Source organism: Thermobia domestica, chromosome 14 (genome assembly GCF_964235325.1).
Source record: "Thermobia domestica chromosome 14, izTheDome1.hap1.1, whole genome shotgun sequence".
In the NCBI taxonomy this organism is placed as follows: domain Eukaryota; kingdom Metazoa; phylum Arthropoda; class Insecta; order Zygentoma; family Lepismatidae; genus Thermobia; species Thermobia domestica.
In genome coordinates, this window is record NC_137467.1 from 16,498,899 (window position 1) to 16,526,209 (window position 27,311).

The window sequence follows — 27,311 nt, forward strand, 5'->3', positions numbered from 1 at the left end:
GGAGTTAGATGTGCTAAATACCTTTAATAAATCCATTTTTATACAGACCAATTGACGAATAGCTTTGCACGTAAAAATATTTTATTTATGTAGGATTAATTTCTAAATTGACAACACCGACACTTTTGTTATCTTTTTTCCTACCTTTTGTTTTTAAAATGAGGTGTCTTCAAAGAAGTTCATCTAGTTTAAATTTTGATGTGCTCTACTGAATTGTTTTTCTTATGTGTGTATGTCTTCTTGTCTTAATGCATATAAATGTCGTGTTTTGAGCACGGGCGGATTTAAGGGTTGTCTGCTGTGGGGGCGTGTATTATTCTCTATAATACAACAGAAGAATTTGTTTTTAAACAGAAAGTTATTGGCAAGGGATCAGTCATATAAATAGAAATGCAATCTTTTAGGCAATATACTCTCACTGTATTTCAACATTTAGATAACGGGTATGTCGAGTCGAAATCGTAATAAAACACACCGCCTCTGCTTTTTTTTTTTTTTTTTTTTTAATACCACTTCGAACACTGGCCTAAACACAAATGAAGTTGGTGTGAATATTCGTGATATGCTCCTTTTCAAATACGCTAAAATAATGTGATGTAGAACGTTCCTTTTCTCGATATAAGGCATTATTCCGTGACAGTGGGCATGGCTTTTAAGATGGACAATTTGGAAAAGACAGTTATTCGCTGCAATGCCCATGGAATTTCGACATCTGATGAAGAGAAGCTATAAGTACCTGTACCAGTATTTATTTTTTTATGTTGGGCGTTTTCCCATATTTTTCCTTGTTATTTTTTGTTAAATATTTTTTTAATTTTTAGCAAATATTTTTTTTCATTTTTTAGCACACAAAATATTTTACAGTTTTTAGCACATAAGAATCCGGACCCTAGCCATTACCTTCGAATTTCATACATACCTCATATTTTGTCTTTTAAAATTACTTTGTAGTAGTTTTGCACTATGAACGACTTTATGGCCGCTTTGATCACGTTATGAGCATTAACTCATAAAATTTCTGTCACGAAATTTAGCTTTTGGGTCACGATTTTTTAAAACTACAAATATAAGTACAGATTGGAAAATTTCGTTCTATAAAACGTAAAGATTCACCACCAAAAATGTCTATGATCGGCTTTAGACGCTACCAAATTGCAAGCAAAGTACGTTTCTATCGCATGGATGAAAATTCGGCCTAATTCGCACTCAAATTTGCTCTTGAAAATGTTAGGAAATTTTATGATTTGGTGAAGAAAAGGTTACAAAAAAGTCACGAAATTTCATTTTGGAATTTTAGTAGACACCCTAATTAAGGAACTTGAATCATATGTAGTTTTAATGCTCCCTGTTTAGCATTTGTATTTTCTTTTACTAAGTGTAATATTCTAACAAGACTACTTCCAACATATCAAGAATATAAATTTACAGAACTAGCCGAGAAAGTGTCATGGGGGCTTACTAGAAGCAGGATGGAAGATTTCAGTTAAGTTCGTCACTTCCGGTTGCAACAAAGGTGCACTGTTTCTCATGATGTTTACTGTTGGGAACGTCCGACGAATATGTCGTTCTAGACTTAAAAGAGAGAAGAGTAATGCTCAATTCATAAACCACAAGAGTAGCCTAGTGGACTGAGATACGCTGGTGCAGTTGAATGTATGGGACAGTCTTACCTTATAGTTGTCGTACAGGGACGGCGATTAGGGGAGCAAGAGGGGGTAGTTGCCACCCCAGTTTTTTGAAGTAACTCCTTTATGTATATAGTTTTATTTGGAAATTAGTGTCTGTATGTATTACTGATTCATAAAAATAAAAAATGGTGCCGTATATTTGCCGTTGGGCGAGTACGTATTAGTTGACTTCCGTAGAGTTAAGAAAGCTACAGAAATTGCGTTTTAATTGCAGTTCAAAGCAATTAATATTGCAATTGCGTATTTCTTTAAATGTCGTAGCATATGCTTGTAATATTTACTGCTTTTCATTTTCTAAGAGTAATAACATGCATTTAATAGCATGTGTGAAATTAAAAATCCAAGCTGTTCATTAATCCCCAGTTTCAACATAACTTATATAAAACAAGCCTCATTATTCATTACCGTGATTAATATTATCTTTTCTACTTACTTGTTTTGCAAATTTGTTATTAAATAATCTGATCACAATTTTCAAGAGAGAATTTTAAGATGTTCATGAGCAAGGAAGCAAATCTTACACTTCTGGTGTTTGAGTGCAAACGGCTAGTACCTACTTGCGTTGCTCTTGTCAGTTTGCTTAATAAAATATGAAATACGATATATGGTATTTTGACTGAGGATAGTATCCTGTTAGGTATAGAACCTTTCGTCAAACGACCAGGAAAACATTAATATACAAATACTCAGATCATGCCTTGCCCCCCTCCCCCTAAGTCTAGTCGCGGTCATTGTTGTTATATGTAATCATCCTCGGAGTAAATGTAATCATACGTAATGAAAAGTCCTCTTAATAGAAAAGAGCTTTCCCCTATAACAAGACAATGTACATAAAGCAGTGTTACGTAATAAGGAGAGACTATAAACGTATGGGAATGTGTTGGTGGCATGAAAAGATCTTCCTCTGTGAATGTCATTTTTAAAGAATATAGTGCGAAAGTAGCTTTTGATTACAAGTGATGGGCAGTGAAAGTGGTTATTGGAATGCCCTATCACGATAGTGTCCTACAAAGAGAACAGTGTATTGTTTAGCACGTCAGAAGGAGTTAATTTGCCATAAGATTTACGACATTCTCTCTAAATAAAAAAAAAAAGGATATTCTAAAGACTTCTTACCTAAATAAATCTCTGCTAATGAATTTCAATCCAGCATCAATACACTATTACATTATCCGTGATGAATCAGTGTCAGTAAAAGAAGAAACGGATTAAATATGACCTGCTTGAATAGCACGGTATTATTTGTTCTGTATACACCTTGAATACACTCACGCTCCTGTATGGAAGGTGTTAATAATAAGAATGCTGTATTAATATTGTGAGCACTCATTCGTGAATTACATAATTAAGGCCACAGCTAATCTGATATTGTTCTACGAGTGAAGTTGGGAGATCATACTTTCTAATGAAATCTTGAGATATCAGAAGTAGGTGTAATGACCGATCATCTATAAGTCATTTCCAACAGCGGCAGTTTGCTTTCGTCATTCTCAGTAGAGAGCAACTGAGCTGGCATGGGTCGATGAAAACCACCCATGACTCACAAACCCACCACCCACCGGGGCCCACTCGGACCTACCACCCAGCAAAATCCATCGTCATCTACTCTGACCCATGATCCACACCCTCTTCTGCACTGACTAAAGATTTGATTTGACTTCAGTTTAGCGTCCCATTCAGGAGCGAAGCTGAGTCTACACTTGTAATAAAAAAAGGCTGTGAAATTATCACTAATCGGAGTTTGAATTTCTACGGTCATTCGCTCCAGCACTGCTTCGTCGCAGTGCCGGTGGATCTGACCTTTACGATATAAAATGGTAAAGTGTTTGTCATGGGCTGTATTACAATGAACTTCAATTTAATTATCATATATAGTTATTTCCTTGTTGACTTAGATCAGTGGTTCTCAAACTTCTTGTTACCGCGACCCACATTAAATATTAAAAAGTATTTTGTGGCCCACCTACTTTTATGGTGGTATTTCAAACCAGTTAAATTTTGTAAATCATATTTCTAATTTTTTCATATAAAGATAACAGAGCTAACACTATTTTCAACGCAATGCCCTACCCCGTGACAGATTTTGACTCAGCCATTTTCTTTCAATTTTAACCCAGCATCTCTACTGACTGTACAGCAGGGCAGGGTTCTGAGTAACCACTTACTCTTCACCCCATTAACAAACGCTTTCAATGTTCATTTCCTGAATGGTGCTTACTTTACAACATATGTTTCTGCATCAAAATAAATTTTTCACAATTAAAAGGAAAAACTCGCGACCCACACTTTGAGAAACACTGACTTAGATACTTTGTAGTGGGGAAATAAGGTGAAATTTGAAAGTCTCAAATCAAGATTAAGTAGACCAAAGTCAAAATCAAGGTAAAATTAAAGTCTCGAAAGCCAGGTAGTATGTTGCTATTATTACAAATATCAATATTCAAAATTGCATGAAATTCTTTTATCATTTAGATATACTTATCTCGCATCAGATAAGTGAATAGAAACAAATGAAAAAAGAAAAAAAAAATGGAGGCATTGAAAGTAAAACATAGACAAAATTAACCAGAGTCCGGAAGATACTTTCTACAATGCACTGAATAGTGGGTCACGTCCTTTTGGCCTACGACCCCACTGCATTTCGAGAGCGATCTGGAGATTGGCACAGTCATACCATAGTCGGCACGTGTTTGATAAAGGCAATAAATATCACCACACCTGCACATATTTTTGTTTCCAAAGGCAATATCACAGACACCTGCACGTGTTTTATTGGTAAAAAGCGTGTTTTATCAGATCATGATGAAGAACTTAGTTTTTCCCCACCAGATATCGAACCCGGGACTAGGAGAACGACGCGATGTTGTCCACCACAAACCACTGAGCCACTGTACCCACCCCAAACTGAAAATCATAACCTTAAACTCTTAAGGTACTGCGCTACTGCAGCTGTTTCTATCTCGTCGTATTGTTATTAGTTTAGGCAATACATTACTGAAAACATGTTTTCATTCTATGTACGATAGTTATTTTCTCTAATTTTGAGTCCATTTACGTAGTAATATTTGTACTTCTATCGATTAGCAGTTGTAAGATCGTTGACGTAGAATATGAATTGTTACAGATTGCGAAAGAAGTCATTTAGTAATGAAGTAGTAGCTTGCTGTTGGCATTTGTTGTGGAATGTTATTTGGATGATCGTTAAGTAGCTTTTCCATTAGAATTCAGATTGACCTTGGAAGTAATAGATTTTTAAGCATTTACAATCAAATATTGCTTTAGGGTCTTCGCTAAGCGCGCACCCTCACTTTCTAAAATTTTAGTGTTAATGAGGAATATTAAGAATTTAAAAATTAAGCCAAAGTGGTGTTAAATAAAGTACTAATTCATTCCAAACACTTTCTTATAGATAGTGGTTCATATCCTGGGGTGGGGGTAAAGAGCAAGGAGGGGCAAAAGTTCCTGACATAAACTACAGTGGTTCAGTGGTAGAGCGTATAAGTCGTGGGATCCATGGTTCGATCCCAGCTCGCGCTGTATGAGAGCTTTGTGGCGGACAAACACAGTGTGCGTGGGTTTTCTCGGGGTTCTCCCACTTCCTTCACTACACCATTTCATTCATTTCTCATGACCGTCTCTAGTGTTGCCACGAGACGAGACATTTCTCGTGTCTCGTCTCGTCTCGTAAACGAGACGAGACACGAGACGGGACAGAACCCTCTTAGACGAGACACGAGACGAGACAGACTACTTGTCCCGTCTCGAAAACGAGACGAGACACGAGACGAGACGGGACGTCTCGTAAAATGTCTCGTCTTGTCTCGTGTCTCGAAAATGAAAAAGCTGGCGGGAATGGGCAAGATTGAAATTGCCAGTGGTCATATAGATTGCAAAAGGAAAATCCCCTTTGTGAGAAAATATGTTGAAAAGCCTTCATAGAAAAGTGTCCTCTGTCTATTGAATGAAACAATCGTGATACATGAGCTTCCAGGAGTATCATCCTTAATGTCTTGTCCCCAATTCCCCTTGCTGTAAACTGAGGAATTCTCATATTTTATTTTTATTTCTGGCTGGAATGATGACAAACAAAATCAAAGACAGGGAAGATTTTTACAAGGTCAAGAAACCGAACTACCACCACCATCTATTCAATTTGAAAACTGGGTAAGGTCTACACTTGTCTTTATTCTCTGGTGGCGGTATTCTTTTTGCTATATGAACCGAAAACGGCAATTGAAGTATGTCATCTTGCAAACTAAAATTTTGTCTTCTCTCTCTCTCCCTCCCTCCCTCTCTCTCTCTCTCTCTCTCTCTCGCACACACACACACATAAAAACACACTTTTACCATTTTACGAATCGCTCGCTTATTATACAGCAGTCATGTTGTAAAATTCACCTCTTCGTTTGGAAGGCGGGCGGACGACAAAAGAAGCAAAGATATTATCGACGAACCCTTCAAATTGTTTGCTTTCAGCAAATTTATGATACTAATAATAACACTTTAGGCAAAGAAGTTTTACAGGGGAACCTTCGTTTTGTTACGCGGAAATGTTTGATCTGACCAGAGTGCGAAATCGCCCTCTGCTTCGAGAGGAGGGGAATACTTCCTTTTCCTAGTGAATAATATTCATTAGAACCTGAATTATCTTCAGAACTTGTTTCTTACAGGCGCACTAAACCTCTTGAACTTGATAAGTGTAAAGAGCATTTGGTATAATATTCATGGAACTCCGTTGAAAGCAGAAAATATCATGAGAATGATCAAAATTCGAACATTGAAGAATATAATTAACAGAAAAGAAATAGGATACCCAAACCATATTTTTAAACCTGCTATAAAAGGTATATCCTATATTTTTACTAATTCCTTACTCCCATGAAAGTATCCTGGGGAGGATATTCTCTCCATTTTTTTCAGACTGAAATCCTTTTATCCCGTACGATTCCCCCCCCCCTGACACAGTACGAAAAAACAAATGTTGTTAAAATCCATACACATGACCCTTCCGGGACTCAACCCGGGGCCTTCAAGCCGATGGTCCATCGCTACAGACCGCTCGGCTTGGTATGAAGATGTACGTTGTATGATTGCGAATAGATCCCGACAATATAAGGAACTTTAATCCAAAATGGCCACCCAAAAATCAACTTTTTTTTAGCCATTAGCTAATCTGGGTGTACTGTCATGAGTTTGTTACACAAACGGGGCAAGCACCACATAGTAGCACACACCCCGCGGTTATGGGAATATATTTGAACCATGGAGATGAAGACTGGCCCCAAGCATTCTTTCGTCTGATGTGTCGTTCAGCTCCCATTACTATGGCACTTTAAGTAGAGCTTAGTGTGCAGTAACATATAAAATTTCAATCAAATACTTTCCATTACTCAATAAAATTATTTGGTTCCGACCTTTATTTAAAAAAAAAATAATTGCAACAAATCTATATATGCTAAAATGGAAAGTAGTTTTTGGATTGTTACGGGTTAACACTGTGAAACCTAAAGGCTGGAATTTATGAAATCAAAGTGTACACACATATCTATCTCTCTATTTATCTATATCTTTCCATCTCTCTCCCTCTCTCTGTATATATATATATATACAGACACTATAAAGCAAGTGGGCTGATAGTATACGATAGTGTCGGGGATGATGACACCTTTACATCGAACTTTGCTTGTCGTGTAAACATTATTTAACATTAGTGTCTTCATCTTCGACGTACCTATGAGCAATTTACTGTATATTCGTGTATTGAAACTGGTGAAACAAATTTCAATGTTTTAGAATGAAAAAAAAAAGCCAGGGTCGAGAAGCCTCAGACAACTAACAGCAGAGATATATTATCTTGTAAACTATTTGTCCTTGCCTTGTGAGCTTATATGAATTTATTTTTAAGACCTTTAGGCAACTTTGGCCGAATGGATGATGATGGGAAAATTAGTGGAATGAAGAAAGTGGTAGGATACTAGACAACTTCGAGAAAACACACACATTCGAGAAATGAAATGAAATTAAATGAAATCTGAGTTTTACGTCCCACGGTTATGCCGGTTAGGCTAAAGGAGACAGTGATGATGAGTAATGAATGAAATGGTGGAATGAAGAAAGTGGGAGGAAAGGGAAAACCCCGAGAAAACCCACGCACACGGTGTTTGTCCACCACAAAGTTCACTTGGCGGGGCTGGGATTGAACCCGAGACCCCAAACACCAGAGGTGAACGCTCTACCACTGAGCCACCGCGGTCCCCACACACATTCAATGTTTGTCCACCACAAAGCTCACATGGCACTAACCGAGATCGAACCAACTACCACATACACCAGAGGTGAAGGCTTCACGGTGTAGCTACCGTGACATTTCTTGTCTTGTGTGTTCTGGGTAATACTTGTAACTTACAAGGGAAGAGAGAGAGAGAGAGATTATATATCGAAGTGGAAGATGGTTTATATACCAATCGAAAGCACTAATGAAGCCTATTACAAAACTGTAATAAAAATTTTCCGAATGCATATACTATGCGAGTTATATGGATATATAGAGTGTCCAGATAATCCGTTACCACCCCTTGAAATCGCAAACGATAAGACAGATGCCAAAACTCGAAAACATGTGTTTGATCATTTTAAAAGTACAACGTATTAAAGCAAAAATTCTTGTCACAAGGCCACCCGCAGTGTACTGGGCGGGATCCAACTCAAAAATTACAAAAGGTAAGGGGGTCAAGTAGCATATCGTTCGAAACTTCTTGGGAAATGAAAGAAGACGGAACAAGTCTCAATACTCTAAAATTACCTTGTGCAAAATGGCGGCCGGTCAAACTGTCAGCAAAAACGTCATTGTAAAGTCGATGGCCACCCCCAAAAAAATCCTGAAACGGTGAGGCAGATGTCAAAACAGGAAAACATCTGTGTCATCATTTCAAAAGTACAATGATTGGAAGTAAAAATATTTGTCTCTGGGTCCTCCACAATGTCATAGGCGGGGTCATGTTCAAATTGTTCAAATGGCAAGGGAGGTCAAGTAGCACATCGTTTAAAGCTGTTATTAAATGAAAGCAGAAAGAACAAGTATGGACGCTCTACGATAATACTGTGCAAACATCTTGCATTTTAGTTGTTCTTTCTGTAACCGGGTTTTAGTTTATTTTCACTTTAATTCTTGTACTCAACGGAAAGAAAGGAAATGCCCCTACTGTGAGATTCTGCTCTTTGAGCCCAATAATATCTAAATAAAGAAAAAATAATAATAAAGTTATATATAATAAAAATAATATAATAATAAAATAATAATAATAAAAGCAAATTAAGACATAAAGAAAAGAAACGACAACATTTGACATCTTTGAGTATAGAACTGACTAGTTAACATATAATGTACTTCCACGAACATAAATAAGTAGAGGTTGGAGCCATCAGAAGTAAAGACTCTTACCTCAACTTATTTATGTTTATGACTGCACAACAGTGGTACTTATGCTCGTTATCTGGTTTATCAATTATAAAATGATTCAAATGAAAGAATTCCTTGCACCAGGAAGAGTAGATACGTACAAATGTCTCAGAATGAAAACAAGTGCCGATTGCAAAATGGAAAGTGAACGTGCTCAGAAAATCGAAATGAAGATGTACATTTTGACCGGCCGCCATTTTACACAGGGTAATTTTAGAGGATCGAGACTTGTTCCGTGTTCTTTTATTTCTCAACAGCTTTATTTGACCATATTTGCCATTTGAAAATTTTGAGTAGGACCCCGTCTGGAACCTTGTGGAGGACCCTGGGACAAACATTTTTACTTTCAATCATTGTACTTTTGAAAAGATGACACACATCTTTTTCGTTTTTGACATCTGTCTTACCGTTTCAGTTTTTTTTCTTTCTTTGGAGGGTGGCCATAGACTCTACAATGACGTTTTTGATGACAGTTTGACCGGCCGCCATTTTGCACAGGGTAATTTTAGAGAGTTGGGACTTGTTCGTCTTCTTTCATTTCCTAAGAAGTTTCGAACGATATACTACTTGATCCCCTTACCTTTTGTAATTTTTGAGTTGGATCCCGCCTGGGACTCTGCGGGTGGCCCTGGGATAACAATGTTTGCTTTGATACATTGTACTTTTATAATGATCAAAAACGTGTTTTCCAGTTTTAGCATTTGTCTCATCGTTTGCGATTTCAAGGGGTGGAAATGATTTTCTGGACACCCTGTATATTCATATAACTCGCACAGTATATGCATTCGGAAAATTTTTATTACAGTTTTGTAATAGGCGTCTTTAGTGCTTTCGATTGGTATATAAACCATCTTCCATTTCGATATATAATCTTCCCCATCTTTCTTCTCTTCCCTTCTTAGTTGTATCTTGATTAGCATGGTGCAGCCTGCTACATTTTACTTTCGTTCCCATGGTATGCTGCTATATTTTTACGAGACAAGACGAGACAAAACGAGACAAACGAGACGAGACGAGACGGGACAGAACATCTCGAGACGAGACACGAGACGGGACGAGCACATTTTTTCGAGACGAGACATGCTTTGCACGAGACGAGACGAGACAGCCTGAAGTCTCGTCTCGTCTCGTCTCGTGGCAACACTAACCGTCTCTAGCCTAGCCGGCATAAACGTGGGACGTAAAACTCGATTCATTTTTTATTTCATTTCATAAATGAACTGCATTCGTAATTATTATAAATGTGTTACGAATGTTGTAAGAAAGAGGAATTAAATTTAATCTTTATTATAAAATTGAAAGTGACTATGTTTGTGACTCTTTATCTCTTGAACCGCCCGACCGATCTCGATCAAATTTTCAACGTAGATGCGATTCTAGCCTGGGAGTGTTTTTAGATATTTGACGGTAGAACTTAGGGAAGGGGGACATCGAGGTTCCAGTCTTCGCGCCAGAATTCTGGTGCAACGTTATGACATGCCTCGTAAAGGATTATGTATCGGTTGAAAAGTTGGTTATGAATCAAACTCCATAGTAATAAAATTCTCTTGTGATGTTCATCTTCTATTTTACAGGTTATTGATATTTACATCCTCGATGTGCCTCGTATTAATCAGTGACTAAAGTTGCAAGTACTAAACATCGTTAAGATAAATTGATATAAAGAATTAACGTGCGTGAAGTCGTATCGCTTATAATGTACTTCATTGAACCAAATTTTAGAACAGTTCCCATTTATCCTGGAGCATCGTAGCAATTGAAACCCATATTTAGCTTGGTGGTTTGGTTAAATTGTTGGAACAAGAATTGTATGTAGTCCATTGGTTCACTTGAAATGCTAACATCTCTCTTACTGTCATCGTTTATGTATTAACCGAGTAAATGGACGTGTTTTCAATTTGTAATGACTCTTGGAGTGACGTCACTTCCTGTTCTTCGAAGCACACACTAAATGATTTACTAGAACTATTTGTGATGGGCGTTTTGCCTTTTTCTTCTAACAAGAGAGAGTGTATGTGTGTTGTAACTGGTATATTTTGTTCGTTTGTGTCGATTCAGACCAGTGACGACGCTAGCTGTAACTTCTTACGGGGCAAATGGAGAATCACATTTTTTGGATGGGAGTAGTTTTTTTTTTTTTTTTTTTTTAATACCGTAAGGGATAGTTTCATTGTATTTGACCTTTATTACATATCTTGAGCAGGCGTAGCAATTGAGAATTAAGCGCCTGCTCCTTAACCCCCCTCCCCTCCGGCTGCTCTGTGCTTCAGATATGGGTAATTGTGGGGGGGCGCGGTGGCTCAGTGGTAGAGCGTTCACCTCTGGTGCTTGGGGTCCCGGGTTCGATCCCAGCCCTCGCCAAGTGAACCTTGTGGTGGACAAACACCGTGCTCGTGGGTTTTCTCGGGGTTCTCCCGTTTCCTCCCACTTTCTTCATTCCACCATTTCACTCATCTTTCATCATCACCGTCTCCTTTAGCCTAACCGGCATAACCGTGGGACGTAAAACTCAAAGATTTCATTTCATTTCATGGGTAATTGTGAGCACTTCAACATTATGAAAGTAATAGTAAATTATGTAAAACACAATAAGTACATGAACCTTTTTCTGTGAGAGAAGATTCGTAGCTAGCACTGAACGTTGGCTGACCATTTGAAATATCTGCATCTGACTATATTGTATCTTAGTTTTAAATTCGCGTGCGGCATGCAGGGCTCATAGCGAATCACGTTTTTTTAAAAACTAAAAGTTACTTTTTTTTTTTTTCAAATTTGTCACTAAAAGCTACTTTTTTGGGAGGTAATGTGACTTTTTCGTGTGATTTATGTTTTGCATTGGCAGTTTTGTAGGAAAAATGTAAAAATAAATGGAGAAAGGCAGAAACTTGTTACTCATTACTCGTCTGAAAGCTTCAGTACTTGCTGCCACATGTGAAACATTCAGCTTTTATTCTTTCTAAAGCACAGTGGGTGGTTGGTGGATGCTTAAGCTCTCAAGGTGGGGTTGAAATCCCTTCTGTGTCTATTCTTTCTTCTATCATAGTAGTCTTTTAGTTTTCTCTCGTGATATGAAATGAAATGAAATCGTTAAGCTTAACGTCCCACGGTTATGCCGGTTAGGCTAAAGGAGACGGTGATAATGAGAAATGAGTGAAATGGTGGAATGAAGAAAGTGGGAGGAAACGGGAGAACCCCGAAAAAAACCCAGAGCACGGTGTTTGTCCACCACAGTCCACATGGCGCGAGCTGGGATCGAACCAGGGACCCCAAGCACCGGAGGTGAACGCTCTACCACTGAGCCACCGCGCCCCCCTTCTCTCGTGATAGTTAACGCTTCGCTCGACGTTGTGTGTGTGTGTTTCATCGTGTTCGTCTTGTGTTATGCTTCTTGTATGGTCTTTTTTAAGAGTAGGCGATGAATTTGAATATTTCACGGCTTTGAGAACTCTCAATGCTAAGTTAAATATATCATCTGGGGTGAAGAAATTCGGAAATAGGCCAGAACTGGTTCCACTCACTCAGAAGCTTCTTACATCTGCTAAGTCTGCTTAAGCAAACTTAGAAAACCTAAGAAAGGAGGAAGATCAAAAGAAGAAGAAAAGATGAAACAAAACAGAGAGGTGATGGTGAAATTGACAAAGGAGAAAAGGGCATGATGAGATTTTGGTAACTTTTTCATGTGTTTTTAGTCACTTTTCAGCTATTTATGAGAGACCAGACCACTATGAGCCCTAGACAAGCAAAAAAGGAAATTAAAAAAAAAAAAAATCCCAAACCACTTGCCGTAACAATCCATTTTTGGGTCTAAGCCTGCTCCAGCGCCATCCATTAGCGACCGGCTGAACTACGTCGAGCTTATCAGCACGCTGCGACGCCCTGTGTCCCTAACAGATGCGTTAGGAGCTTTCTAGACCTAATGACCGTCACGTCTTGTTTTCTTGAGACCTCAGTTTGTCTTACGATGCTGGTGGACCCCGAAATTTGGGAGGCACCGGTCGGGAATCGAACTCGGGACCACGCGGCATTGTAAGATGTTCAAGTTAAAACATATAGCCGGCTCTGTGAGAACTACTTTATTCTAATGGAAGCTGGAAACGTGATGTTGACGAGATGTACTGCTGTGATATTAAGCGCTGTCTCAAGTTCTGCTTTTCATAAAGTCGCGATTCGCGATACAGAGGGTTTATCAGCTTCGAAAAAAAAAAAAAAAAAAAAAAAGATTAACCTTTTTGCTAATTTTAAGGTAAATTTTAGACTCCCAATCAAGAATTTGACTTCCATCATTATTTATCCTAAAATCATGGTTCGTACCTCATTCTCTTCAGAGTAAAGCAACCTTCCAGACGGTACCATTCACATGTCTGTATCATGTACCTGAAAAAGGGAATTTGAGGAAAACTGGGATTTTTCTTAATCCCTTAAGTTCGTGTTTGTTGAAAGTGCATTTTGAACTGAAGACCGGTCGGTACCTTTTAACTCAAAAATAAGGAAGTGTGTAGAGGGGGAGAAGGAAAAAAGCCGTAACGCGTGTACTCCATGTCGACTGTGTTCTTGGATCCCATAAAACATTTTAGACAGTATTTGCGAAGCCTTTTGCGTTGTGCTTTTGAAGGCCATACATGACGGCATGACCCCCACAACTTGACGAGCTCCTCAAAACTCACATGTCCTGTTTCGCAGTGTAATGCAATGCATATAAATCCCGAATCTTTTTTTGTTTTTAAATGTAAATCATAAAAACAATATATGGTTAAAGTTGGTTCTGTTGCCTATAAGGAATGTGTAAGTAAAACTTCCAATTTCACGCACGATTATCTCGTGGTAGCAGCTATGACAGGATATCTTAGTATTACCTAAGATGACTTTTAAGTTGGCAACAGCGCCTCGAGTACTCCACGTGTTCTGTTCATACGTTAGACGCCTGCTTTTATTAAACTGCATTTTAGAAGTAGTGTGTAGTTAGTTGGAATATGCACTGCGGCACATTCCAACGGGAGACTTCGACATTTGTTTTATATATAAATTTGTGTGGGTGCAAGTAATTAGATTTCCTTCATACGGACACTAATAAGGACACCTAAAACTTTCTCCGTCTCTTAGTGCCAGATGAATCCTTCTGTGGTAGTGAGACAATAGCGGAAGAAAGGTATATGTCTCGGCTTGGCCTTTTAGATGGCACAATGGAAAGGCCTTGCATTTCTTTATAAGACTCTCGCGATTTCTTGTTCACCTTCATATGACATTTTCACGTAACTCCATATATACGTGACATGATCGTAAGTTTTTACGTGAACCTAGCGTTGACCATAGTTTGAATGATTAACTAAGGATATAAAAAGGGGATTTTTCCCTTGTAGGAGCCTTAAATATTATGAAAGGAATGGCCATTCGTTTTATTTCTTCGACCAGTGGAATATTTCGTTATTCCCAGAATTCGATTTGAAAGTTTTTTTTTTTAAAGTTGCCAGCACTTCTTTTTCCAGCCAGTTTTTTTTTTTTTAGTTCATTTTCACATTTTGAACGACCAGTGGTCCTAAGAACGCTAATTTATGAATTCCTAATACCAGTTCTTCGCACATGAGGAATATTATTTATGCAAAAATCTTGAAGTAAATAAATTGCGTGAAAACTATAACAACGAACAGTGCCTGCATTACCTTTATCGATCGTCGGACTAGCTGACATATCCGTCCTTTACACAGGTAGAATAAGTTAATACAAAAGAATTTCAAAGATCTGAAACATATGTAACCTGGACGACAGGAAGAACGGTTTGGTTGCATACATCACAGGCACTGGTTAACTGTATACCATTTTTGCATAAATTTTGACGCATGAATCTCTCCTAGAGTCGAAAAATCAAATAAAAATGCTTCGTACGCTATTAGATCTGAAGATTGCGTGTACAAAATTTGGTGGCTGTAGGTGGCTTTTCTGTGGGGAAATTGATAAAAACGTTATTTCATGTTCGAAGGTTGTCCAGAAAATAGACATACAAAATAATAATAATAAAAAAAACAATATTGAAAAAATTGTTACATAAGGCATACCTGAAGCTTCTTTCACTTCTCTACTTAATCACCATCTTCATTTAAACATTTATCGTATCTGTTCACGTGCTTGAGAATTTCCATTTTGTACTCTTCTGTCGCCAGTTCATTAAGATGCTGCAACTTACCAGAGTTGCTGGATCAGTTCGGATGGGGTATTTCTGATCATCCACTCTATAGTCCGGATCTTGTTTGTAGTGAATTCCACATTTTCTCTAAGCTGAAAGATTTTCTGGGCGCTAAACGTTTTGGAAGTGAAGAAGAGTTAGCAGTGACCATTTGGCTTAGTAAATTGGCGGCAGGAGAGTATAACATGGGAATTCTGAAGCTCGTCAACAGGCACATGTTTAAATGAAGGTGGTGGTTATGTGGGAAAGGGAGGGAAGTTTCAGGTATGTAACAATGTTTTTTTTTTTTTTTTCAGTAAATGTGCTTTTCATAACTAAATTGTATTTTTGGACCCTCGTATGTTAAGATAAGTATGAGAAAAGTACTTGCCGGTTCAATTCATGTAGTGCATAGAAGTCGTGTAGTGCATAGCCTGGCCAGTACCTCGGTTATTGAACAAGGGGGGGGGGGAGAAAATAATGTCAGCTGAACAGATGTCCAACTCGTAGGTCTGGCCCTCGGGTTCAGGAAATAAGCACGAGCCCATATAAACCCGAATCTGAGTGCAATCACAAGAGAATACGAGAGCTGATTGGGGATAGCGAGCCCGTGCTCGATGGTGTGCAAGTTGTGAACTAGCGTGATTCTTATTGGGAAGCAAGCTCCATTCAAGATAGTGTCTGAGTCCGAGCGAGCTCCCAATTTTGAAAAAGGAACATCTCTCGTTTGTAGTAAAAGTGTTCAAATTTGAAGTACGCAGTATTCGGGTATTCGTTTTTTCAAATAATTATTCCGATATCGAAAATTAATCGAAGAATTATTTCGATAATGAAAATTAGTCTAGCATTGGAAAGTAATATGTGAAAAAACAGCAGAAAATATATTCGAATAATTTTAATAGTACAGGTACTTACTTGCTGACAGTGCAGCATTCACTCAGCGTTGAGGACAATTCGTAAGCCACGTGAGGAAATATAATGCATTGCTGTAAAAAAAAAAAAAAAAAAAAAAAAAAAAAAAAAAAAAAAAAAAAAAAAAAAAATAATCAGCAACACTTGCGATGTGCTTGACCACACCTGGAACTTAAAATGATTGCCTTGAGCTCTTCTCGAGGGTAGAATTAGGAATTAATTTTTTCGTTCGACATCTAGAGCCATATTAGACCGTCACGTATGAAGTATTATGTTTTTCGGCAATCATCCTGCCTAGGGAATTAGGAAGGAAGGAAAGGGTCTGGGATCGAGGTACCACCCACCCTTTGCGTAGTGTGAGTGAGAAAAACCTCATTCAGAATGGCTGACCTGTAAAAGCTTGTGCAACTTTTCGAACAAGATTTCCCCCACCGGAATCGAACCCGGAACTTGTTGCTGGTGCTTGGGGTCCCGGGTTCGATCCCAGGCCCCGCCAAGTGAACTTTGTGGTGGACAAACACCGTGCTCGTGGGTTTTCTCGGGGCTCTCCCGTTTCCTCCCATTTTCTTCATTCCACCATTTCATTCATTACTCATCATCACAGTCTCCTTTAGCCTAACCTGTATAAGCTTGGGACGTAAAACAGATTTCATTCCCGGAACTGGTTGCCCCTAAGGCGAGAGCGTTAGTGACTACGAAGCTTTATTCTAGAGAGTTAGGCTTTTAGTATAGATATTCCAGAGTGAGCTTGACTTCTTCATTGCCAGAGCTGGATTTAGATTTGATGGGGCACTAAGCTGCTGAAAGTAATGGGAACTCTTTTGTGTCCAGATGAATGTGGGCACCCTATATACAGAAATGAAACTAGTGATGTTCTGCTAGCCTGCTTTCTAAAATTAAATGAAAAAAATTCAGTTGAACGTCCCACAATTATACCCTTTCGGTTAAGGGAGACTATGATTAAAGCAAATCAATGGAGATGGAATTGGTGGAATGACAATGTGGGAGGAAACGAGTTCCGAGAACACCCAGGGACACGGTCTTGCCCACCACAAACTTACTTGGCTGGGGATCGAATTATTATGATTCCACGCACCAGACGTAAGCGTTCTACCACTAGCAAAAGTGCCTCCATTACTTACATCATAGGGGCCTACACAACACGAAGCACTGTTGCTATATGTAGATTTTATTTATTGTTTTTCGTATAGTTTCGAAATGTACATTCAATTTCTTCCTTTAATTTTCGGGGTCCCCAAATGAGTGGGGGCTAAACTTATAGCTTGTTTAGCTTATACGTAAATACGACGACACTTTCTTTACCAAGGTTTTTAGTGTAGTAGCTCCAAAACGAAATTTCAGACTCCTTCATTGTGAAATCTTTACTTTTTCACTTTAGTATCTCCAATTTGAATGAAGGTTCAGGCTCCATATCATAGGTTTTCTTAAAATATAGTAGCTCCAAAGTGAAGCTTTAGACTCCTTTGTTTCGATGGGAATGAATCACTTTGATCGCACTGGAACTGTGACACAGTTCAACCTTATGTCGTCCTCCAGTGATTCACTCGAAGTGCTTTGTTGCTCAGTACCAGTTGCGTGACGTGCAGAGAAGCAAGTTGTAGTTCGGTCGGTGTGGCAGTGAAGTGAAGTGAAGTGCGAGTGTTCTCCGTTTGCCTGACCCACTGGTCCTCAGACACTCTTCTCGCGTTGCTTTTACCCTTTCGCTCTCACTGCCGCAGGCGAGTTGACGCTATGACCAAGTTGCGAGCAGCCAGCGAAAGTGTGTTTAGAGGGCGGGACGACTTCTTGTATAGGAAGTGTGGTAAGCATGTCTCGAACAAAAGTAAGAAGTAACATTCTGTTCTTATGTAACTCGGTCAAGATTGAAGTTAGCAAGTGAGGGACCAGATGCATTGTTTTTTATAATCCTCTCTTGCTTCACATTGGGGAAAAAGCCTTGTTTTAACTGCTGGAAGAATGTAACAATTGACGTGTTTCCGCTTTTTGTGTGCTCTAAGGGGAAGGGATATCCGGTTCTTTCGGAGATTGAAAGGAAAGTGTAATAGTATTGCTAGTTTCAAGGATTTTATTTGCCATATGTCCTTCGTGCGCGTAAATTAAAAATTGCTTTCTATACTTTGATAAGGACATGGATAATATTTGCTTTATTTTTTTTTTATCAATACTGGAGCGATTTAACACACTTCCAAGGTTAATAAGCGGTATTCAGTTATGCTAAAGTGATTATTTGCTTTACGTTATTTAGATTTTGATTCGATAAACGCATTAGAACAGTGATTCTCAAACTTTTCGATAACGCGGACCTCCCTGTTTATTCGGAAAGTGATCTGTGTACCCCTTGCAACGCTATCTGCAATTTCACAAGGTATTAAAATATGTAGTAACTTGAATTACCACGGACAATAAAAAGATCAAGAAAAGTGCTGCAATAAGGAGTTTATTTTAGATGCATGATTGCTTCGTAGTGAAGGAAATTTCTATTGAAAATACAGTAACTTTCAAGACTGAAAATGTTTTTTTTTTTCTTTCTTTCAAGGAAATGCACTTGATAAATTCTTAAATGTGGGGTCATTCATTTGAGGAATGAAATTCTTTGTGTCTAAGTTCATTTTCTCCGTAACACGTTTAAATTTCGAGGCCCTCCACTGGAATTCAAACCCGAAATCCCATGCATCAAAGGTGTGCAGCTAGCTACTAGACCAACAAGGAGGACTGTGAGACAGATGTGTTTGAGTAACAGCTAACACCGTCGTAACTTAAAGAGCCTGACATACTAAAACTAATGCAAAATTTATTTTTCTTTTGCTTGTTTTTCATAAGTGAAAGGAGACAATGAAATGCAGCTTACCACTATCATAGATAATGTTATTCTACAACAGACAGTATGAACCTGAAGAATTTTCAATGTTGCCAGAATAACATTTCCCCCAGAATCTTAAGTTAAAGCAGCACTAGAAGAACGAACTCAGCTGCATTTGATTACAAATCATGTTTTGGTATCCTGTGAACTACTTTTTAAATAACTATTATTTAATTTTAACTATGTTAAAACTATTTTGTTTATTACAACCTAAATAAAACTATTATTTAAAAAGTAGTTTATAACCTATCAAAACATATGTAGTCAAATGCAGTTGCAGTTCGTTCCTCTAGCCGCTGCCTTAACTTAGATTTTTGGGGAATTGTTCTGGCAACACTGAAATTTTCTTCAGGTTCATATTTTCTGTTGTAGGATAACGTTATCTATGATTGTGGTAAGATGCATTTCATTATCTCCTTTCACTTATGAATAAACAAGCAAAAGGAAAATGATACATTTCGTATTATTAAGTAAGTCAGGCTCTTAATAAATAAAAAAGTGGTGGGCACAAAACCGGTTTTTCGGTTTTAGAAAAACCGAAACTGGTTTTGAAAATTTTCAAAAAAAACCTGTTTCGGTTTTCTTCAAAACCGATTCCGGTTTTTTTTTCAAAATTTGTTCTATTTCTGACCAGAATGGTGTTTCGTTGTTCTCCGGAAACCGAATCAATTTCCACAGAAACAGTTTTGTGTTTTCGAAAAGTTAAACCGGTTTTGGAGAAAACCGAAATGTCGGTTTTCGGGTTTCGGTTTTTATAGAAACCGGTTTTCGGTTTTTATTAAAACCGGTTTTGCCCATCCCTAATAAAAAGAAACTTGATAATGAGTAGGAATCAGATCGCTTTAGTTTAAATGTGTAATGTTTCTTGCTTTCTTTAGACTGATCGTGAAAACTGTGACACAATTGTAATTTGAATGTCAAATACAATAACATATCAGTACAGTCTTGTTAACAAGAATTAGAAGTTCTTTTTTAATGTTTAATTTGTAAGTGAGGTAGTTGCATAATTACAGCATAAGCTTGAGACCTAGGCTTGAAAGTGTTTATAACTGTTTCTACGATGCACCACGAAAGTTTGAGTAAACATTATTGTTTAAATAAATATAAAGCACGTAATGCGAAAGAAAAGTCTGTCAAAGGTTCATTTACTTTTAAAGAAACAAACATTTAGAAATTGTGATGTAATTTCATGTAGGTCTATTTTCTTAAGGACTACAAAGTAATGCTAACTTTAAAACTTGACAAGCTAATTTTCTTACGTTCGTATTATAAATATTACTTTTTAATTGTACTTTCTGCTGATGTAAAGAACATCTACTTAAAAATAAACTTTAAGCATCTACTTAAGTTTATTTTTCAAAATACGTGAAGTAATTTTGTAACAGATGTGTTTACAAAGTGCTACGTGATAATTTACTGTTTTCAGTATTAGGTAACGTCCGTTACATAGTCTCGCAAGTGTGACAATATTGAACATGTATTTGTAACAACAGAGGTGTTAATTTTAGTTCCAGAGTACTATGATGCATTTAGTATTGAAATTGATTACCTTGAGGCAGATCTCGTCAGAAATGGTTGACCAGAAGAGTTTGTTCTTCATTAACCCTAGAAATGTCAAAGAAGGAAACGCTCCTTGAACCCACAATGTAATTTTTTTTTTTTTTGTTAAATTCCAGCAAAATTTTATCAGCCAGTTCTTTTTTTTTTTTTTAAGTTGTTAGTTACGCTACTTAGACACTGTGTTATAGTGAAAAAAAAGTATCTTAGAAAATAGGGTAGGTGTCATAGTGGAAAAAAAGTATCTTAGAAAATAAGATAGGTGTCATAGTGAAAAAAAGTATCTTAGAAAATAGGGTAGGTGTCATAGTGGGGAAAAAAGTATCTTAGAAAATAAGGCAGGTGTCATAGTGAAAAAAAGTATCTTAGAAAATAGGGTAGGTGTCAGTGAAAAAAAGTATCTTAGAAAATAGGGTAGGTGTCATAGTGAAAAAAAAGTATCTTAGAAAATAAGGTAGGTGTCATAGTGAGAAAAAGTATCTTAGAAAATAGGGTAGGTGTAAAAGTGAAAAAAAAGTATCTTAGAAAATAGGGTAGTGGGTCCAATCTCCCGTCGCCTTCCATGATATTACTTGAAATAGTTTCATTTGAAGGTCAGAAATATCAGACTGTTATCTGGTCAGAATATCAAAGTTAATTTTATCTTCCATATCTCCGAATTAATTAAAGGAGGTATCTTGACCAATATGTCTAGAATGCCGCGAAACAGGGAGATGCGTTGTTTAACTATCGCGAGTATTACTATTAACTATTATAATAACATTACTATGATAGGAAAACAATAGAAAAAGTGCAGAAGTTTTATTAAACACCTGCATGGAGATGTGTTCAGAAGTAAATGCAGAGAAAACTTAATTCATGGAAATTCGCTGTGAGCGTAATACTGCAAACTGTGGCTAACTTGTTAAGTAATGCTTGCAACAAAGTGGATACTTTCAATTATCTAGAATCAGTATTAACAGGCCAAAACAATACCCACGAAGAAAGCAGAAAATTCGTGTTATTATTAAGTTAAAATAATTTCTCTTCGCGAATTCTGCCTATGAATTTATATATTAAAATATATAAAACGATAACCATGCCTGTTGTGCTGTAATATGGTCGCTTACTATGGTAATATGGTGCTGTAATATGGTCGCTTACTCTGAGCGAAGTACGCAGGCTGAAAGTATTTGCGAATAGAATCCAGAGACTAATATTCGGACCCAAGGGGAATGAGAATGATGGAAACTTCATAACGAGGAACCGTATATTATACTGTTCACCATGTAGCCAGAACGAAAGAAAATATATACTCTTTCAAAATTTTAACTGGAAATCCAGTCGAGAAACGACCATTAGGAAAGCACTAAACTGAAAGATTTCATTTCATAAATAAATAATATTAAAAAAAAAAAAAAAAAAAAAAAAAACTCAAAAGTACTTCTGGCAAACCGAGAAAGTTTGATAGTTGCCAAAATTCAGATAATAAATGTCGAATTTATTTGATTTGACCGACTGCTCCGCGTCTTGAAATGTCAGCAAATCAAAGGTCAAATTGTAATATTCATTTACATTTTCCGATGTTCAGTTAAACACGTTTTCAGAGAGACCAAATTATTTAAACGCATAGAATTTGATCCAAAATTTTAAAATTGTTCGCGATATAGTATAATTATTAACAAAGGTAGTGTCAAGATCACTAAAAGCTGTTTTTTTCCCCCTCCCATCTTTCCATTTACCAAGTTTCCTTACTTTTTCACCAAAAATCCTAGGTCAAGAGATTTGTGTCATACTGTGTGTGTCGATCACTCGTTACTTTGATTTCCTCTGTCGAGCTAGTGGGCCACCGGTGATTTCTGAAATTAAAAGTAGCCTTCGATCTGAAATTAAGTAGCCCTCAATCATAAAAATCTTGACTACACCTGATATGGATTTACAGTTGAATCCATGTTTACATAGCAACATGCATCCTTACAGCAACCTTTATATTTGTTTTCTCCACAGTTAAAATATTGGCATTTGTCTTTTGGGCTAGTGTAGAATACATATAAATCGCTTTCTTGCAGAGACAGGCAGAATAGTTACATATTACGGTTGTAATTCTTAGTAGTAGTCAAGGATCACGGTTTGTATATACACGAAACGTGTTTTCTGTTCTGTGATTAGGCTGGAATCATCTGGTTGATTACTCTTCTTCGTGGGTTTGTTGTTGACTCTTTTGTGTGTGTTAGAACTATTTTCAATGTCAGTGCTGTCGTACTTGAATGCCTTCTTGTGGTCTAGGGTTCACCTTGAAAACGAACTTTTGATGGCAAGAGGCCAAAACCCGTAGTAGTAGTCAAGCCATGTTTCGTCGCCTACTGCGATGGATGGGAGCACTCACGATAAGTGTTAACGTGGCTTTCTGAAATTTTTTTTAGCTGCTATATTTCGTTTGCATGGTGGTTTGTTATGACTAAGTATGACTCTCCTTCTACTTGCGTGAAAGTGACTTTGTCGCACGGGCACTGCTATGGATTTAATGTAATAGCACTCTCACTTTCTGTAAAAGCTTAATATTACAAATAATTCTTAAAATATTCGTAGCACCGGAAGAAAATGGAGCTTGGAGGCATAGAAGTCGTGCATTTTTTGTATCATTCCTCAGTTTATGATCGAAGATGGAGGGTACACGGTAGCTCAGTGGTAGAGCGCTTCCTCTGGTGCGTGGGGTCCCTGGTTCGATGCCCGCTTAAGTACGTTTGTGGTGGAAAACATTGTGTTCGTGTGTTTTCTCGGGGGTACTCCCATTTTGTTACAGTTTCTCATTCCATCAATTTCCATCATTCACTTCCCTTAATCATTGTTTCAGTCTAAAAGGTAAGTGTGGGACGTTAAACTGAAATATTTCTTTTCCGTTTTTCCCACATTTTGATTCCACCAATTTCTCGGTGCCGCGATGCCTCAATGATAAAGCGTTCACCTCTGCATGGGGTCCTTGATTGAATTTCAGCGCGCATCAAGTGGCCTTTGTAGTGGACGATCACCGTAAGCGTGGTTTTTCTGTGGGTTCTCCCGTTTCCTCCCACTTTCTTCATTCCACCATTTCATTCATTTCTCATAGTCTTATTTAGCCCAGACGGCATAACCGTGGGACATAAAATTAAGATTTTATTTCATTTTTCCCCACCGATTCTTCCATCAGTCACTTGCCTTAATTATAGTCTTCCTTAGCCTAACGGTCATAGACGCGGGACGTAAAATAGAAATATCTCATTTTATGAACGAAGATGGTAGATAATATCGTCGCATGAGAACCAGAGGGAACGTAATTCCAAAAATGCGGTTTTTGTTTATTCATGTTTGGACATAATTTTGAATGCCCCATTTGTGTAAATAGAATGTACCGCCATCTGTTCCCCTTGTCGAACATCTGTTGTAATGTAGCTCAATTACCATCTTATTAGAAACACATCTTTCTAAGAAAATAATACTTTATACGTTCCTCTGGTGACGATATCTGCTCTGGATTTCGGAGAACTGATCATAAGTGTTCTGTTCAGTATTAGTATGAAAATTGGATGGGCCAGCGGAATTATTGTTCATCATATGTTCGTAAAGCAACGTCTCAGCAAGTCCAGAAATGTGGTTGAGTTTAGCGTCGTTCCTTTCCAGGACCGAGGCTATGCGAAACGTTTGGAACATGGTGCTGATATGTGAAACCGCTGTCTGCAGTAAATATTAAAAATGCGGAAATGTCAGCATCATTACCGGAAGTTGAGAAAATTTCCTGCTAGTTAGACTAAAACCTACCATAAACCACGCTAGAAAAAAAAAATACCGATTATACTAATTATACGTAACGAATTATAATGATAATTCAATATAGAAAAAAATACGTTTATTACGTTTGACTATCAATTTTAAGAGTAATATGGTGACCAGAGACAGGTTGCTCACTTCTAATTAAAAGAGGTCTTGTTTAGACTGCATTCCATGTAGATTAGTTAAATAGCATCGTACACTATCAAGTAGGTAAGTCATTTCAAATTGAACACTCTGGGACGTCACAGTTTGCTTTCTTTCTCAGGAAACCGCACGGAGAGGGAAAAGGAGCTTGTAGGAAACCTGTCATTGAATAAATAAATTGGTGATAGGCAAACCAAAATATCGATAGCGTAGTTAATGGTTTAGGGGCATACTACTCGTTGATACATGACTGCACGCTGCCGAAACTTGCTTATTCCGTTTCTCCTGTTGTATTCCCTCCCCTCCTCCCCTCATTGTTTCTCTACTTTTCTCAGATTGTAGAACCCCTCTGTCATTCCCTACCATTGAGTTTCTCTACTTCTCAGAATTAAAACACTTCTCATATGTTGTCCCCTCCTTTCCTCATAGAGTTTCTCTACTTTTCTTAGATTATAAAACCCCTTTCCTACATCATCCCCTCTTTCCTCAGTTTTTTCTCAGATTGTAAAACCCCCTCTCCTGTCACCCCTCTCCTTTCTTGAGTTTCTCTACTTTTCTCAGACTAAACCTCTTCCTATATCTTCCCCTTCTTTCCTCATTTAGTTTCTTTACTTTTCTCAGATTGTTAAAAACGCCTGTCATCCCTCCCCTCTTTTGAGTTTCTCTACTTTTCTCAGATTGTAAAACTCCTCATATCATCCCCTCCTTTCCTCATTGAATGTCTCTACTTTTCTTATTGTTAAAAACCCCTGTCCTACATCGTTCGCTTCCCTCATCGTTTCTGTTTACTTCTCTGATTGTAAAACCCCCTCTTTTACGTCTTCCCGTCCCTTCATTATGTTTCTCTACTTTTTAAAAGTATAAAACCCTTCTTCTATCATCCCCCCATCTCCTTTCCTCATGTTTCTCACTACTCTTAGATTGTAAAACTGCGCTCCTACGTTATACATCAACCAGTTCTATCTGGATACATTTTGTCGAATATTTCCCACTACACAGCAAGAAACCACACAATTTGTGTCAAAACAACTAATTTGGTAACCATGATTGCCAGTTCGCTTGTAAACGGTTTCAACATTGATCCATTGAGGTTTTTTCCTTTTAAATTGAATTACTGGGTGAATATTGAATAATACTGCCTGTTGGGGATTGATACGGTCTATATTTATCTTAATAGATTCGGTGATCGTTTCTGTTGGCAGGCATTCGCCATTGTCTTTATAAAAAAAAAAAAAAAAAAAAAAAAAAAAACACTATGTTGAGAATTCTAGTCAATATATTTGCCAGGTATGCTCCCCAAACCACATTATTTGAGAACTGGTTCCAAATCATGACCATTGTACTCTAGCTTGTGAAACCTGTTTTTTTTCGTGTAAACCCACCCTCACCTGGGTGCACTTGATCAATGAGAGGATTTTTAAAAATAGGTTTCTACAAGATAGTAAACCACACCCAAACACGCTAGTTTATAAAGTCTTATTGCTTTAAAAAAAAAAAAAAAGTCGGGTGAAACTTGACCAATCCGTTTTTTTTTTAAAACCCCTATTCTATAGATTTTCTTAATTTCAGATTCAAATGTTTCATCAGTTTCAAGTCGGTTCTATAATACTAATTACGACCACATTTAATATTTTGAACTTATTTGAGGCAAATGTTTAAAATAAGTAACTATTGGCCAATGGAACTCGAAGGTTCAATGCCGCGTTCACAAAAGCTCTTCATTGATTTCTATTCGTAGCAAACTGGATCCAGTTTCTACTTTGTATTCCTATTTCTGCGAGATCCATCTAAATATTGTCCTCCCATCTCCGCCTAGGTCTTCCTAATGGTAGTCTCCCGATTGGATTTCCTGTTAAAACTTTGAAAGCGTTTCTACTTTCTTCCACCCTAGCTACATGACCTTCCCATCTGAGCCTCCTAGATTTAATGACCCTAACAATGTTTGGTTAACCGTATAAATTGTGTAGTTCTTTATTCTGAAGTTTCTAATATTCCCGTTCCTTTTGAGTCCGAATATTCATGTCAAAAGTTGTTTCTCAAATATTTTGTTTGCGTTCTTCCCTCAGAGTAAGTGACCATGTTTCGCAACCATTTAGAACAGGCAGGATTATCAATAGGTATTTGTATGTACATACCTTAATATTGGTAAATGTTTAGTTTTGCATAGTATATTGCTTATTTCTTCCAATGTACGATAGTAAATTGGCTTTTAGACATTACGCATTCAGCGTTTAATCTGTACTTAATTGTGACCTTAAGTGTAATCTCTTAAACCATTTGCACTTCCTTTTTATATCTTGTCTAAACTTCCTTCCAGTATCCCATTTCCTAGTCTTTTGATACGTCACTCTTCTACTACCCTTACTTCCTTTTCTTCGTATTCAACCCGTTTTTATCCCCCTGTGGCATCACCTATAATTTATGTACCCCCTTTGAATTGCGTGTCAATGCTGCAAGGTACTGCTGTATTCTGCAGCTATCTTTAGGAATGCTGTCTTCCGGGCTTGTGCAGCATTAGCATAATTCCATCCTTTTTTTAAGAAGTATTTTTGGGTTTAGCGAAACGCCTTTCTATATTTACCCTGTCCGTACGTTCGGGAGACGAAATGTCAAGAATTATCTGATGGTGCATCACCAAACGGTCAAAAATGTAGGTCAGAAGTCACGAACTAAGTTACTTTTTGAAGACTGTATTCAAACCAGAACTGGGGAGCTCATGTGATTCGA

The 27,311-nt window shown here is 37.6% G+C and overlaps 1 protein-coding gene across 5 annotated transcripts in view; it reads left to right on the forward strand.

The window, feature by feature from the left end:
• The window catches only part of LOC145669547 (protein brain tumor-like), a 229,349-nt gene that overhangs the window by 41,559 nt on the left and 160,479 nt on the right, over window positions 1-27,311 (forward strand). Inside the window, exon 1 of one of the 5 annotated variants that reach the window (XM_081737738.1) lies at window positions 17,814-18,038. The exons of the other annotated variants lie outside the window; for them this stretch is intronic. The gene's annotated coding sequence lies outside the window, so the exon portion shown is untranslated. Of the gene's footprint in view, window positions 1-17,813; window positions 18,039-27,311 lie in introns of those variants that run through there. 5 annotated transcript variants of the gene reach the window in all.